This window comes from Schistocerca piceifrons, chromosome X (assembly GCF_021461385.2).
Source record: "Schistocerca piceifrons isolate TAMUIC-IGC-003096 chromosome X, iqSchPice1.1, whole genome shotgun sequence".
NCBI lineage: Eukaryota > Metazoa > Arthropoda > Insecta > Orthoptera > Acrididae > Schistocerca > Schistocerca piceifrons.
In genome coordinates, this window is record NC_060149.1 from 917,007,005 (window position 1) to 917,025,680 (window position 18,676).

Here is an 18,676-nt window from a genome sequence, read left to right on the forward strand (position 1 = left end):
TTATGGATAAAATAAAACAAAACATTCATTACTAAAAATGAAGCCAAAATATGTAAATAAAGATAAGGAAATAATTGTTGCAACTGTTTATACATCAAATCTTGAAGATACAAGCCTAAATATAAATTATTCAAAAAGTAAGAATAACTAATTAAAACGAATTTTTGAAAAAAGCTATACAGCTAACTTTTCAAAAGAAATTTTCAACATTTATAACATTACTGAGTCTATTCCAGTCACATATAAATTTAGAGATATTAATCGAGAATAAGTTATTGAAATACATATCTTGTTGAAAAAGTTCTGAAAAAGGAAGATTATAAAGTTATTGTTAAATGGCTGGTTTTGATAATTCTCGTAGTAGTTGGATATTAAAAAGTAGTGTTGTAATATAATTTTTAATATTTTTTCTTTGTAAATGCACTATATTGAAAGCTATTGCTTTTATTATTTTCCTTTTAATAAAAAAGGTAAATATATTTTAAATAATCCGAATGGAAATGTAGAAACTGACATAAACATTGGAGATGTTGGGTTCATTCTAATCAGTCTCAATTATACATGAATTTTAAAATCGTTCAAACCAGTGGATCAGATTAGACTAAAAAACAAAAATTGATAATTATGTTCAACAATTATCTGATTTTGTAGATATGAAACAAAGGAAATTACATTTTACTAAGAATAGCACATCCTTTTATTAGTTATTTCATCAGTTTTATTACATTTAACTTTGTCTCTTTCTGCTAAAATTTATACCCAAGGACATATTGTTAATAATGGTAAACTAAAAAGTGAAGAAAATGAAGTATTTCATCCACTAGAAATGTTTGGTGTTTATTTTAATTATAATGAAATATATGGGATTGGAGATTTAACTATTATTTTTACTTCAAGTTCTAGTGCTGGAGATGCTATTCTTATATTGTCTGATAAAAATGATAGCTGGAGTCAAAATACAAGATAAGATACACTACCATAACAAAGAGTCATTGTTATTGAAGCTATGGAAATTAGAGTATATACTGTTAAATACAAACCTGATTATGAAACAATCAGAACAATAAATGTTACAAAATATTAAAATCTTTCTTTGATTTACAAACTATGGAAATTACTGGACTAACTAATAAAAAATATTTTGAGATATATGTAACTAATCATTATAATTCAGTAAAATTTGATATACCTTATTTTATTTTTGTTGTTTTCCAAACAACAAGAAAAAATAATCAATCAATTGATATCGTGTTGTTAAATTACACAATATCTATTAAAAATGGAAGAGAAAAATTTTTCCCCAAGAAATATGGAATTTAGATCCACAAAATAATTTTTTAAAAGCATATGATTCATTTCACGATTTTAAACGAGTAACACAATTTAAAGGAGATATTGACATAAATTTGTATAATTTCATCACAAATTATGGTATTTATGTTATAAACATGCTGGAAGAAAAAATACTGTGGCAAATCATAAGTCAACTATGAAATTGTGTGCTACGTTTAACGATAACTTTCCTAACAATATTTTCCCTATATAATTTTTTTTAAAAACAGAATTTACTTTATGTTGCTCAACATAGCATATTAATTGAGAATTTTGATTAAGATTTTTGGTAACTTATAAATTTCATAATTCTACACCATATCTCTTGCAGTCATAGATAAAATATTGAGATTCATATTCTTTGGGGACTGAAAGGGTAATTTGTAAGCCTAATATGTAACCAAAAATGTAATCTATTAATATTTTTAGTGAAATATAAAATTTATAATTCCTTCTTGGGTCTGTTACCTCATAATATGCTATATTTCTTGCAGTCATAGATAAGGGAGGGCTTGATTTTTTAATTTCCTTCAAAATTTCTGTATTTCTTTCTTTATAATAATCTCGTTTTTTTACAGTCATGTAAATGCTGAAATTCGTATTTTTCAGTTTCTTGCCAAACATCTATATCTGTTTTCTCACAATTATGAAGTTCCCATAGGTAATATTCTTGACAATAAACCCCTATAAAACTTTCAGTTCCATCACTATGTTTTCCACTTTTCAAATGAACTGCACCTAAAGGTGGCCTAAAATAATATTTGCAAACATTACGTTTAACTTGTTGCTGTCTTGGTTTTTGTTTCTTTCAACAAAAATATTTTTGTCAAATATAAATTTGTCCCACATGTTAGTCATATTTTATTTGTTATAATTCACTGGATTTTTAAAAATCGAAAAACAAGTTGAATACAAGATATCTTATAATTTACAATGAAAAGTTTTTATTAGATTTTAAAAGATAAGAGAAATAAAAACAAAAAATTATAAAATTTAACCATAAGGAGATAAAAAAATTTGTTATTAGATTTTTAAAAAAGTATTTCATAAAGCTTTAATTTTTTGTGTGCGAGATATTATTAAATTTTTATTCACTTAAAAATTTATAGTAAGTTTGTTTTTTATTTAGTTTTCCTCATTAAATTCAGATAAATTTATTTATTTGATTGATGATTGGTGTGGGGTAAAGCTTTTGGCAGTACTAGATCAAAATAGCGGGATCCGCTCCCTGTTGGGGCGGTGGTCCCAATTTCCATCTACTTCTGGAGTATTTATTTAAAACCTTATAACATTGAACATTGCTTAAAATGAAGCAGCATCTTGTGTATACATTGAGACATATCTAGCAGCTGCAGTTAGGTCAGACCTGTTGTGTAAACATGGACAGGTGTTAGAGGTGCATTATTTAACGTTGAAACCCCTAAGCCACCACTTTACACACTCTAAAAACATGGTGCATGCTCACCAACATTGTTCACAGACATGAGCACACTGCATAGATACCAGACATGTAGCCAGCCGCTGCCAACATGGCAGTGCACGCTGTTCGTCTTCCTAAAGCCAACTGCAGGTCCACGGTGCGGGACTTGCACCAACAGATTTCCCAGCCATCACATAGCTTTGATTCCTTACCCTCTCCCCCACCGCCAATGAGGCATGCGCCTGGCTTCTGGAGCCTTGTTAATGGTCACCAGTGCAGATATTCCTGCTTGGAGAGGATGTTGCAGTGAGAGCTCAGTTCAGATGGTGATGCAGACAAATTTCTTTATACGATAAATTCCCTCAGAAACCTAGAAATTAAAGTCTCCTATTCAAATAATTTTGTATACACAGTATACACAGGTGTCAAAAATTAAATCAGCAGATGCTATTTACCCAATCTGCGTCTAATTCATGATATAAACATAAAAACTGTCAACAGATGTCTGTACGATCGCGTTCTGCACTGAGAGTGCATCCTGGTCAACTGACAACCACGCCAGCGATGCCATCAGGAGGCTTACCAAACGAGACAGCATTTGCCAAGTAGTACCTGAACCACATTTGCTGTGTACACAGTCACAGACAGTGTAGCATGACAGAGAGAAGACGCCTACCAGACTCTCTGCAGTGAAGGGCCATAGGAAGAATGGAAACAGGAGAGTCACAAACTGACGTGGCCTGATGGCTTAATGTGAATCGTTCTGTTGTTTTTCGAATGTGGCAACAGTTTATATTGACCAAACCTGTATCCCAAAGACCAGGGCAGGGTCGACCATTTGTGGCATCAGAAAGCGACGACCGGCTGTAAGGGCACAACGGTATCGCCTTAGTACTGCATGGCAACTGGAATCTGTCCACGTAGCATCCACTGGACATGTTGTATCGAGGCAAACGGTGTACAGATCGCTTCAGCAGAGTGGTATTCATTCTCAGAGACCTTCCATATGTGTATCTCTGACACCTCTTCACAGAAGAGAACGTCTAGAGTGGAGTCATTAACATGTCACCTGGACAATCGAACAGTGAGCCAATGTTCTTTTCACATATGAGTCCTGATATGGTCTGGAGAGTGATTCTAGATCAATTCGCATATGGAAGGAATGTGGAACTCGATTTCGGGACGCAAATACTATGGAAAAGGACCAACATCGAGGAGGATCCCTAATGGTGTGTACAGGCATTATGTTAACCACAATGACACCTCTTCAGGAAGTTATACAGGTGGCTCAGCAATGTTTAACTGCTGTCAAGTATCGCGATAAGATCTTGGGACCTCGTGTGTGGTTGTTGCGAGTTGCTATGCACCCAGACTTCGAACGATAACGGTCGACCTCATAGAGCACGGATCGTTGATGTTTTCTTGGAAATGGAAGATATGGCACCCATGGTATGGCACGCACACTCTCCCTATTTGAATGCTATAGAGCACGTCTAGAATGCATTGGGAGATGGGATACATCACGTCGGCTTCCACCAACCACTCTCCAAGACTTGTGAGCAGCTGTACAGAAAGAACATGCGTTATTGTATCAACATGAGATTGATGGCATTATTCACAGCATGTCCCAGCGTTATTATGCATGTATTGCTTCCAGAGGTGGTCACACCTTATACTGAGTACATTAACCAGTTGTCAGAATGTGTGTGCAAATCTGTTAAGACAGGAAACATGAAGAACATTTTTGTCTATTTGCATGTTGCAGATGTTTATGTTTCTGTATTCTTTAGATTGTTTCTACTTTACTACCACTTATGTATACTGTCCTGTGGCAAAACAAACGCAACATTCCAAAATTTCCATTTGTTGCTTTAATTTTGAACACCAGTGTATTTTGATGATCCAGTTCTCATCCTACTTCTTCCTCTCATTCCTTCCACTTGTACCTTTATAATTATTTGTTCGAGACAACTCGTAGCAACTTACGGTTCTTTGAAATATTGGTACACATCTTAACACTATGGTTCTAGGCGCTACAGTCTGGAACCGCGCGACCACTGTGGTAGCATGTTCGAATCCTGCCTCAGAAAAGGATGTGTGTGATGTCCTTAGGTTAGTTAGGTTTAAGTAGTTCTAAGTTCAAGGGGACTGATGACCTGAGAAGTTAAGTGCCATAGTGCTCAGAGCTATTTGAACCATTTTTTTCTTAACACTACATCACATTCTTTTGAATTATCCAGCCCAACTGCTCTTGTCAAAAAATTGCGCTTGACTCCCAGAACTGACTTCCCAATTATGGCAGACATGTGTATATGTGTATTTGTGCTTGTAGTCATGTGACTTTGGAGGTAGCTGAGGAACCTGTAGGTGTGGCTGGTAAACATATTTTGAAGATCCAAGTGTAGGTCAATACTGGTTTACATCTTCATCAGTGTGAGCTAGTGCTGTGTGTCTAACAATGTTGATGTAGCCAGAATCTTAACTCCAGTCATCCTTTTTATAAGCAGGCAGCAATATAATGTTCAGGTCAGCATTTCATCTTTTTGCGGTTCTTCATATAAATTTAAATGAAAGACTAGATTGCTGTCCGAGTAGCTTGCAAGTGTACCATATGTGTGAGAGAAATGATATATTTCACACTTGCTTTAGTGAGGGGATAGGCATATCAGTGCACTTTAAAAAATCAGGAAGATGGTTACCGAATCATAGGTAGTGTTAGCTACCGGTTTCAACGTAGGTTACAGGTATGTTTTCCATTTTAGCTAATAAATGGTCATTAAGTATAGTTATTCCTTCAGTTTTAAATGCTGTAAACGTTTTTCCACATGCTCAATGCGGAATACTGTATTATAATCCCAGTGGATGTATCTTAGAAGGCAACACAGTAAATGTTATACAGTTTTCACTGGGCTACATCACAGTCACCACTGATCGTTGAAATGCACACCACACTCACATGTTGACTAACACTTAGTCACAGCCTGTTATGACTATTTCCATCGTCAGGAGTGAGGCAACGTTCAAATGCACTAGTTCAGGAGTGCAGGAGTGTACTGAATCCTATCTCACGGCTGTGGGAGCTAGCTGTCATATGCTACCATTATAGACATGAGAACAGTTCCCACACATATCAGGAAAATGCGATCTTACCGGGTAAACTTTACGTAAGCCTGAAAAACTGTAATGGGGTTGTCAGAAGCACCCAAATGCTATTGGCCTCATGTGTGCAGTGTGTCGAATGAGTTTGAGTAATTCTAAAACCACCCTGTTTCACATATTTTAAGTCTCTGATCAAGGAATATTTAACTAATGGAACAGAATGTATTTTACTGGATGACAAGTGTCCCACGTATCAGTACATACAAAGGCTATCCACAAAGTACATTACGTTTTGGAATTAAAAATAAATAAAGTATTGGAAATTTTTTTTATTATATACAGATGAAAGCCACACTTAAATACTACTTTTCTACATAGTTGCCATTTAAATTAAGGCACATATCATAGCGATGGACGTTCTTGGAAATTCCTTCGCCGTAAAATTCGGCCGCCTGCGCCTTCAACCACGTGGTTACCTCTTTTTGAAGCTGTGTGTCATCATCAAAACGCTGCATAACCAACTACTTCTTCATTGCTGGGAATAAATGGAAGTCGCTCGGTGCCAGGTCGAGACTGTACGGCGGATGAGGAAACAACTCCCACTTAAAAGATTCGAGAACTTCACGAGTGGCATTTGCCGTGTGGGCCTGGGTGTTGTCGTGAATCAGCAAGATCTTTGAGCCCAACTTTCCCCTGCGCTTGTTTTGTATTGCTCTTCTGAAGTTGTGCAGAGTTTGGCAATACCTTTGAGAGTTTATTGTAGTGCCTCTTTCCAGAAAATCCACAAAAATCACACCTTTTCTGTCCCAAAAGACAGTCGCCTTCACCTTCCTTGCCGACATTGTCTGCATGCATTTCTTGCGTTTTTGGGGGGAATTTGTGTGACCCCACTGCATTGACTGCAATTTTGTCTCGCAGTTCACATGCTTAACCCATGTTTCGTCACCAGTAACGATGCGATCGAGTAATGAGTCGCCATCTTTCTCGTAAGCGTCCAAAAACGTTAATGCTGCAGCCATTCGCTGAGTTTTGTGAATCTCTGTCAAGATTTTTGGTATCCATCTTGCACAAAACTTGTGGTAACCAAGCTTTTCGGTAATGATTTCGTGCAACAAACTTCGTGAAATTTGTGGAAAACTCATAGAGAGTTCCGTTATTGTGAAATTACGGTTTTCACGGACCGCGGCATCGACTTTTTCGACAAGTTTGGCAGTCACTATGCTGAGTCTTCCACCTCGCTCTTCGTCGTGAACGTTAGTTCGGCCACTTTTAAATTTTATGACCCATTGACACACTCCACCTTCAGTGATTATGTTGTCCCCATACACTTCACAAAGCTGCCGATAGATTTCTATTGGTGTACAGTTTTTTGCAGTCAGCAACCTTATTACAGCACGCACTTCACACTTCGCGGCATTTTCAATTAACGCTGACATTTGAAACTGTCACAGTAACTCAACGGAGTACAGCACGAACCTCTCACTAGCACGGCAGGATGCCGACTGAGCGGCGGAAGGCCATGACACCAAGATGGCCGCGCTAGCCCCGCCCCTAACGGACACAAACGAAAACGTAATATACTTTGTGGAAAGCCCTCGTATAAATAGTTCAGCAGATAGGATCAGCAGAACTACAGGACTGTTCAGTGATGATGCTGTTGTGTAGACAAAAGTACAAGGGTTATTCAGAATGTAAGGTCCGAATTGCTCAAGCTAATCGAATGCCATGGAAACATTGAAATGTGCATGCACACCGACAGCCAGCATACCTTACTCGTCAAACCAAGCCATTTGCATTGGTGTTGTCGCAGTGTGCTGTGTATAGTGTCAGTTCAAAATACTTAAAACAATTAGTTAGCTCACCGACTGTGAAATATGATCTGTCATTCGGTTTTTGACCGCAAGGAATGTTGCAGCAGCGGAAATTCAGCGACAGATATTTGTGGTGTATAGCTTGAATGTGATGAGTGACAGCAAAGTGTGTAAATGGGCAAGAGCTTTCAAGGACAGATGGGAAAATGTCCGTAACGAACCATAACCAGGCCAACCATCAGCGACCTCAAAAATTAGGTCAAAGCCATGAATGAAAATATGGGTGACAACCAGAGATTCATAATTTCATCTTAAACATCGGAATTTCCGAGTGTGGGTAGAACAACCTTGCATGAAATTATCTATGAAAGAAGCCATTAAAGACTGTTTATCCGTAGTGGTGGCAGATATCTATGACTTAGGGATACAACAACTTGTAGAATGTTATGGCAAATATTTAACCAAATATGGCAACTCTGTAGGACAATATAGAAACGTGTGAGGAATTAAATGAAAACAGTTTTTTGAAAAATCGGTGATGGTTTACATTGTATAACAAATCGCACTGTACTTTGCGAATAACTTTCATATAATCATTGGACAATCATAAGAAACTGAATAAAGCTGAACACAAAATCTCCTGTGCAAATATTATGAAAGATGCTAATGTGAACTGTATGAAAATGATTAAAATACAGAAGAAGATCGTGACAGTATCTAATTACAATATTAGCGGTGAACAGGATACAAAATGTATAGGTAATACTATTAAATGGAACGATCATGTAAAATATGTACTATCCACTAATGTCAACAATTCTGGAGTATTTTTCAATTGTTTGGACCCATTATCAAGAAGGTATTACGATGGGCATCGAATTCATGGATGTACTGCTAGAATCTTAACAGCTTGATAATGCTCCTTCCCCTCACACCAATGTGTAGCAGAAATGCTAGGGGAACATAAATTTGATTCCCTGGAAGAGTAACAACACAGCTCTCACAAAACCATGTTGAGTGAAGGGATGTGAACATCAGAAAGGAAGAAAGATGTTGCGACTGTGTGTGACTCCAAGTTCCAAAATGCTTGTACACAGTGTAAGGCACAAATATAGGGAAGTTTACCACAAATTTATGTTGTTTTATTTCTTTTTCTCTGTAATTGCTGTAGTATTTTATATCATTAGACAGAGTACTCACAAAACTATGAATATATATAGGGTGAATGATAATTAATGGCGTAAAAACAAACAGTTGAAAGTACACAACACTATATGCAAAAAAGTCTCAGTAAACATAGGGTCGAAAATGCGTGCCTTAAGAGCTACAAGCATTTTTTAATCTTCAATACTGTGAAACAAATCTCTTCTACTGCAAGGTCTTTGCTTTACATATTTTGGGAAGTGGTAGTATGGCCCAAATTAAGAAAAAATGTCTAGCAAACATGTGCTCTAAAACACATACCTCAAAAGTTGCGAGCACTTGATTATTATGTTTTGAAGTAGCAAAGATGAACAGGTGCTCATAGCTCTTAAGGAATGCATTTTAGGGCACATTATTACTGGACTTTTTTCTTATTTTGGTCCATACTACCAGTTCCCAAAATATGGAAAGCAAAGAACTTGTAGTAGAAGAGATTCGTTTCACAGTATCGAAGATACTGTAGCTTTTGTAGCTCTTAAGCTATACATTTTCGAGCCTGTGTTTACTGAGACTTTTTTGCTTCTAGTATCATGTACTTTCAACTGTATGCGTTTACTCCATCAATTATTATACACCCTATATACACTGGGAGTAAATTTTAAGTTGGCAAACCAGAATAACTCGAAAAATAAGCTTCACACGAAAAAATGTGTAGAATCCAAAGTTGATAATTTTCGAGGGGGACATCTGCTGGTGCTAAAATTAGTCCGCCACCCCAGTTCCCTGGGCGTGGGGTGGGAGGCAACTTTAAAATTTCAAATACGAACCCTAATTTTTATTGCAGAATCAGATTCTACATAAAAAGCTATGTACATTTTGCTTAAGCATTTGTTTTGATTCTTGGTAGTTGGCACTGTAATTCAAGAAAATCCATGTTCTCAATTTTGTGTGGAAAATAGTTACGGACAAAATAAAAAATGCTTATTTACTTCTTAAATTTTGATACGCTAAAACTAAAAACACTCACTCTCTCCCCATAGGGTGGGGTTTTAGAGAAAGAATTATAGTTTTACAAATGTTGACCCAAATATTAATTTTTTCTGCAGATTCGGATAACCTTTCCTCCAGAGTGTAATTTCTGACTGCCTGTTAGAAACAAATTTGCTCATGTAGCAGTCAGTGTATATCTTACCAGTATGATGGTGTTAATAATCCGCACTATCGGACCTAACAGACTTTGAATGAAGGCAAATCTACTAGAGGTGTATAGAGATACAGTATTTAGTGTTGTGGCAGCTTATAAGACTAATGGTGAAACTTCATATGCTAAATGTAATACAGGAAGAATAACTAAATTTAGTTAAAGAAGATCATCAGGTGATGGCTAGACTTAATATATTGCTGTAGAATGGAATTGTGTCAACAAAAACATTGTGACAGGAACTGCATCAAGCATACAACAGCTTTTGGAGCATATTGGTATAACATGGACTAATTTGTTATAATTTCACTGTAACAGGTGCATTTTCTTAGTTTCACTGTTATAGGGACATTCTGTTACAATTTTACTGTAACCAGGCATTTTGCCACAATTTCACTCCAACTTGGGCATTTTATTAGAATTTTTACTGTAACATAGGACAATCTGTTACCATTACACTCTAATAGCAGCATTTGGTTACAATTTTTGCTGTAATATGGGGTATTTTGTTACAATTTTGCTCTAACAAAGGGTAATTTGTCACAATTTTACTGCAATGTGGCAATATATAAGGTAAATTTTTGAAACTTTCCAGTTACATGATGATGCATGAGAAAATTTGTGATAGGATGTATGGGAATTTGATGTCCTGATAATGCAGACATGTAAATGTAAACTGATTGGAATGCCATTAGATACTTTTATTGTACAATTTGAGTGATGACAGTCACTACCCACCATTTGGAACAAACACTGTGTTCATGAATTGAGTAACTCCTAGTCACACCCTTTGGTGCCTCTTTCCATTGCCAGGAATGTGACATTGTAGAAACACACTTTCTCAAGAACAAGATTTATGTTAAGGTTGCAGGACCTCTTAAAAGCTCTCAAGTATAGCTCACATATCCTGCATGTTTCTCAAATTTAATGTGTTCCAAGTTCACAATTTGAGATGGCCACTTGTCATATACAAGATGATTGTTCTGAGGATACTGGCCCAGCCTGCATGTTTGTCAGACTTGTAATGATGATAGAATCCAAGATGGCAATCAAGTTGGCAGATTTGGGGACACATGTGCAGCCTACAGTGTTGTCAATCCAAAATAGTTGCTCCAATTTCTGCAGCACTGTTGTCATTTACCCCCACCATTCACAAGCAGTGTTCAGGATCATCAGGTGGACTCAACACTCAAGCTGTGCATACCATAGTGAACCCTTCAAAAATTATTACAGGAAATGGTAAATGGTCTGTATTGTTAAGTATGATTACACATGTGTGAAAAGTGAGGCCTAACAAAAAATATGAAACTTATGAATTTTAGGGTTTAAAAGAGTTGCATAACAGCACATAGTTTCTGATCCATAGTAACTACAAGCTTTTTTCATTTATCACGCATTTCTAAAACTTAACTAAACCCCATCCAAACAGGCCTCAGACGGCCCATTGGTACTGACTGACCACTGTGTCATCTTAAGCCTATGGCGTCACTGCCTGTGGATGTGGAGGGTTATGTAGTCAGCACACTGCTCTCCTGGCTGTTGGCAGTTTACGAGACTGGAGCTGCTACTTCTCAGTCAAGTTGCTCCTCAATTTGCCTCACAAAGGCTGAGTGCACCCTGCTTGCCAACAGCACTCAGTAGACTAGACACCCATCCAAACAGCTGCTAGCCAAGCCCCACAGGACTTAACTTTGGTGATCTGACAGGAACCAGTGTTACCATTGTGGGGAGGCCATTGGCTTATCACCCTCTTGGACTCTTTAATTAAAACACAAAGGACTGCATAAATCAAAAATTTAACAATAAATGCACTTTGGACATCTGATATACAACTGAAGAAACAAAGGACACAGGTTGCCAATGGAGCTGCTCTCTACATGTTTTCATTGTTGTTAGTGAATGCTGGAAGAGGCTTCCAAGTGTTGTTTGATGAAAAGTGTTTCTGGTAATCTATTCAGTATTAACTATACAGTATGTAGCTTATAATTGTGACTCCAGATGTGCTAGAAGCACAAAAAACACAGTTCGCACTTCCTAAAGCTTTGGAAGAGTACAGTATGTACAATAAATAAGTTCTCACTTTATTACAGAGAAATATTATTATAATATTAATTAAGTAAGCTGGATTAAATGAGCTGGATAGTATGGAAGTAGGATAGTCATGAGCCAGATGGGCAAGAGTCTACTGTACATGCTGAATTTAAGCCACATAAAAACAGTTATTTGGAAAATACTGTAGTTTGATGATTGAGGTTCATGCAGAAATAAAAGCATGACAATGTTTCAATGATGGTGATTTATTTTCAACTATTCAGAAAGTACAAACATGTGTATCAACAATGTATAACAGTTGTACCAAAACCTATAATAATAATAATATTTTTACAAGTTGAAATATATTTCATTCCATCCATATATATTTCCAATGAAACTTGACAGTTCAGTTGTTTCATACCTCCGCAATGTTGAAGAAACCTTACAGTCCATTTGTTGCTATATTGAAGAGACTTAGGATGTTATGTGAGATAAAATATTATAGTTCAAATGTTGCATTGTCACAAAGATTGGAAAACTACACAGTTCATACACTTCACACAAGAGGTAAACATCATTTGGGTGCTTCAGACCACCCCATAAGATTTTTTCAGCCATATGTAAGATTTATCCAATAAGATTAAATTTTACTGACATATATGGCAACAACCTTCCTAGTATATGACAACGAGCTCCCGAAGACGTGACATAAGCTTCATCACATTCTTGAAATAGTGCATTTGAAAGTTGCCTCAATCTTGACAATAGAAATAATCACAGTAGAGTGTAATTAAGTGTTAACCAACCTGTGAATATGTTGTGAATTTCGACTGGTCAGTGTGACTGTCATACACTCCTTGCTGTATGCTTCTATGTGGCGAAAATTATAGGGCATTTTCTGTGTTGTGTTTTGCAGTCTTTATACTGAGGTTATAAGAATATGACATTCTGCACTGAGCATATGAAAATTCACCTGTGGAATTTAAACTGAACAAAGAACTAGATTTAATGACCATTCGTTTGCTAAAGTGGAAAACCTACCTATAACCTACACTGAAATTGGTAACGCAGTAGGTAACACTAATTACAATTCGGTAACAATTTTCCTAATTTTTTAAAGTGCCCTGATATGTGCATTCTCTGACTAAAGAACATGTGCACTATATCTCTTCTCTCTCACATCTTGTGCATTTGCAAGCAACTTGGACGGAAATCTAGTCATTCATTACAATTTATATGAGAAATTGGAAAAGATGCAATGCTGGCCTGAACACAATATCGCTTTCTGCTTATAAGAAGGATGAACGGAGTTTAATCTATTGACTACATCAACGTCTGCACGTCAGGTGTACCTACTACTAGGTCCAAAAAGTATGTAGATGATGTAGTCATAGCCACACAAAGTGCGAACTTTGCCCAAACACAGGATTTTAGTACTGCACATGATGGAAACAAAGATTGTCTTCAACATTCGAAAACATTAGGTAACTTAGTATGAATTATAGGCCAATAGTCATTATTTATTTGTGCTATTCATTTCGCAATCTAGGAAATGTAGCAGTGACTGATTCGTTATTTTTACGTCTTGATAGGCCACAAAGAGAGGGAGAGGGAAGTTCAGCAGGCAAACGAGATATCTAACTCTTTCAGTGACACATCACCAAAATAATTATGCAGTGCAGCTGCAGAAAAACTGGCATTTATTCAGTTATTCTAGCATAGATTGCTACGTGAAACTAGTCAAGGAAGTTTTCATTGATTCATGTATTTCAAAAAACGACCTAAGTCTAGTTTATTTTTCTCTGTTTGTACCAGTGCATCTAACACTGAAAACAGGGAAATGTTCCCAGTAGTCTTATGGTATTTTGATCTAGATATTGGAATAAAACATAAACTGGTTGACGTTATAGAACAGAGTGATGAAACGGCTGTAGGCATTCACAACTTGCTGAAAAAGTCCCTTGAGTCTCATGGTTTAGATGTAGTCAACTTTAGATCCTTCATTGTTTGCATTTAGACCTTATTTTCACTTCTGTTATACATTATTATTCCTTATCTTCACTTTAAAGAGATGGCATCCTTGCCCAAGACCTTGAGAACCAGCAGCATCTCTGAAGTCTACTCTGCTGCTGAGAATTTTGCATTTGTTTGGATCAACAGCCACCACACACACCTTAACCCCACTCAGTGGTTACCTGTTCTGAGCAACTTAGTACTGCCCCAGACTAGATGTCTGTCTGCTCAAAAGTGTCATCTTCAAAAGTATTCTAATACACCAGCACTGCATATTCACGCTGATTCTATCCAGCTTACCAATGCACATATGAAGGGCTTATTTTAATAATGGTACAAGTACTTTACCTCCACTTTTCTGTCTATAATGCTTCTGACATTAATGGTCCAAAAAAACAGAAAGAAAGGTTCATCTCTAGCAAGAACCCATATGCTTGAATATTTCTGGTATCTCAACTGCAGATTTTTCAGTACTCATTTAACTTTAGGACTCTATATCTCAAAATGAACAAAAGTGGACTTGTACCACTATTGAATAAGCCCTTCATATGGAACTAAGACTGAAATTTAAAAAAAACTGTGAGAAAAGCGACACAACTTCGGAACTTTACTACTGACGAGAACTGGCGATCAGAATGGAGACAATAAGTCAGAAACTGTACCCCATGTAAGACCTGTCAATCAAAGTCACCAGTTTCAGCCAGAGTGGAAGAGTATGGCGCTATCTCAACAGAATCCGCACTGGAGAGGGAATATGCAGTTGATCGCTACTCCTTTGGAGAATGGCCAAAAATCCTTCATTTGGAACATGTAAAGTAAAGAACGAACAATCTTCCACATGCCCTTAAAAAGCCCAAATACCTGCTTTCAATGGTCGCTGCAAGAGATCAATGACCTTACACTTGCCACACTGGATTTGTGAAAAACTGTAACCCATCTCTGTGACTTTTTGTATCCCTCATTTAAATTTTAAACTCCTCTCTTCATTCACATTTTACCATGGTTGTACAATATCTGTTGGTTTATAAGTCAATACAGAAAAACTATAACCTATGATTATGATACGTTTTTGATAAGTTTTTAAACTTCAAATTTCTCTTTCTGTCAATATTTTACCCTGTTTGTACAGTTACTGTTCGTCTGTATGCTATCTATCTGTTATTCATGAACCAATGTGTGATGTTCATATGAAAAGAGAAAATCTTCAGAGATGCACACACACACACACACACACACACACACATACACACACACACACACCAATATCTGCCATAATTGGGAAGTTGGTTCTGGGTGTCATGAGCAATTGTTTGGCAAGCAGCTGAACTGGATAATTTTCCAGACAACGACGTAATGCTAAGGTGCAGACCAATATTTTACAAAACCATCAGATACTATGAATTGTCTCCAACAAATAATTATAGAGGGAAAAGTTAAAGATATGAGAGGAAGAGGTAAGAAAGAGAACTGGACTGATGGATTGCGGTCAAGTATAAGACACATTATATAAATGTCATTTCAGTAGCAATGCTGGAATGGCTATTTGGACTGCTAATGTCATTACATGTAGTTCTAAAACATTCTGAAGTTTGTAAATAATGAAAAAGTCATCATGCAGACTGGAATAATTACATGTTGTTACTTTACAATTACATCTTATGACATAGCAGCAAACAAATTTTCCACATTAGCACTGAATCACCCATGTTTCACTATAAATGCCAGTAATATGATATCATCAAAATGCAATACGAATCAGGAGCTTCAATTTTTAAGTAGCTCAGGTCATTTGTCATATGAAGGAAGTCATTTATATTATAGTCTGAACTGTGCTCTCACTACCATATCGTCTCCAGGTAGCAGTGTTTGCCCTGTTGACTGCTAGCATGGGCACCAGATCCAGGTACATGTCTGTAAATCACCCCTGGTATAACAGGGGTGGGTAGGGAAAGGAGGGTAGAAATGTTGCAACAGCTGGGGTGGGACTAGAGCAATCTGTTGGTGTGATGGCAGTGGATGGGGAAGGGGAGGTGGGTGACCTTGACCTTGGGAGAAATCTGGTAACAATGCAGCCTGTCCCTGAATGCACCCAACCTTCCTACTAACTGTCACTAATTAGTAGTATAAGACTTAAAACAGTTACATCATTGTACTTTTTTTATAAACAAATGAATTATCATGTTTGGTCTGATTTTACACCACAGTCCAAATGTGGGAATTTTTTCTGCTGTGTCCTATAATGTTGTAGAATGATTAAAGTGATACTGATATTTAATAAGAAGTTAATCATTAGGAAGGTACTTCAGTGTTGAATATAAATTCATAACAATTAAACTACAGTCAGTTGCTGTGTTGAAGAGAGGGTCCTTGTGCAAACATAGAAATGGAGTGGTTTGATGTCCCACATGATCAGAATTTAGTCAGACCTAGTACTGGACATCAGTGTGAAATTCACGTGCAGGATATGTGATGTCAGTGCAATGGATTGTGAGGGCCATATGTATGGGACACACTATCTGCTAGGTCATGCTGACAATACTGCTGTAGACAAAACTATGTTGATGACTATGGTCTCCATCAATAGTCACAGATTGTAACTATGATCACAAAACAGTACATGTCTCCACTTCAATGCAGGACAGTCTGGACTAGACGATTCATACCACACATGTATTAAGGGAGTCCCTAACTGATAAATGTATTACTGCTCACTGCATATCAATGCATACAGAAATCAGTTCTGGTGCATGGACACCATGGAAAAAGTAACCTGAACTGATTGGTTGTAATACTTATTAGTACATATCTCTGTCAGAATATGGGTACATCGAAGCCACCTGAGGTACTGCATTCCATTTGCCAGCAGGGCAGCACTCAGTCTGATACTTAAAGTAATTTCGTCTGCAGTTCATAACATAGAATGAAATAGGGCTCCTGACACATCTACAATCATCTTACAATAGCAAACGATACAGGAATCTTTTGTTCGAGCATGTACAACCGTTTGTTCACCTACCATACCTTGCAGGTGACATGTACCTTCGCCAAGACAATGAATGCATCACACCATCACTCCTGAACTGTGTCCGAATGTTTTGAAATACATTCCATAGACTATAAGGTGTCTGTTTAATCATCCCTCCTAGCCGTCCTTCTATCACCTTACCTCAATCCTATGGAGCTAAATGGGATGCTGTTGTGCGAAAAATTTGCGCAGTGGACCCAGCTCAAAACAATGTCTGTAGATTGAGGGAGTGGTGAGTGAGTGGCAATGGATCAGTGATTGCACAGCACTTTCAGTTTCTCATGTTACCCATTCCACAACATGTAATCACCTTCAGTCGGAGGAGGGTATGTCACATGCTACTAGGATCTTTAATGGAATTACTCTGAAGTGCATGTCCTTTGAAACAAAAAGATGCTCTGTGATCCTCACTGAACAGCAAATTTAGTTCTCACAGAGGCTGTTATATCACCTGACTGTATTAATGAAGTGAAAGGAAAGGGAAATGCATTCATAGATACAGGTAGTCAAACAAATACGTTTCAATGCAGACACAGCCTGTAGACTGAAAAAGTGCAGTGTATCTGCTAAGGAAATTTCGTAAAAGACACTGCTATGAACTATTCAAGAATACTGCTTCGTTTGTAATCCTTCTCCAGTGGACCTTACAACAAGTTTCGTAGAAATTGAGAGATGCACTGCTAGTGTCATAGGCGGTTGGTGTAATCCATACACACTATAAGTCAGATGGCTAGGGAATTTAAAACAGGAATGTTTAATAGCAAGACAATGTTGATCTCACAAAATGCATTTGGACACATTTAAAGAACCAGTATTCACAGTAAAGAGTGTAATAATTTTGTTGCCCCCATGGTACATCTTGTTTAAATAGAAGAAAATGCGAGACATTAAAGTGCATACAAAGGCTTTGCAGTATTTTGTTTCCATCATTCCGTTTATAAGTGGGAAATGACAATGTTATTGTACTACTCATACTGTGCACTGTAGGGTGCCTTGTGGAGTATGCAGGGTGATTTCAAAAGTTGTGCAAAAATTGAAGGAGCTGACAGAGGAGCCGAAATACAGCTTTGGAATGGGAACTTATGGTCTTGGAAGTAATCCTGAGCCAGTTGAAGCTTCGGAATATCAGGAACAACAAGGATAATTAATGCACACATGCCATAAATTCACCAAATACAGTATACTGTTTTTGTGTACTTCTTTGTTGGGATATATCAAAAACCTCGTGCACATGTACATGACACCAGTTCCTGACGAACAATCATTTTTCGTCAGGATACTTGCAAAGCCTGATGAGGTCCATGCTTGATAGAACGTCTGAGAATTTTCTATGAAGACGTTACGCCTGTACTGAATGTGATTGTTAGCAATTTGAACACCTTCTGTAACGTTTAACATTGTTGAGTAAACATTACATTATCTTTCATGAATCTGAGGCACATGTGCATATATTGTCTTTGTTGCTCCTGACATTCCAAAGCTGTCGCTGGCTCAGGATTACTTCCAACACCGTAAATTCTTATTTTGACTCTTCTCTCACAAGGGGAAGGCCTCAGACACGGCCAACCGATTCGGCTCTGATTTGGCAAGTCGCTTGT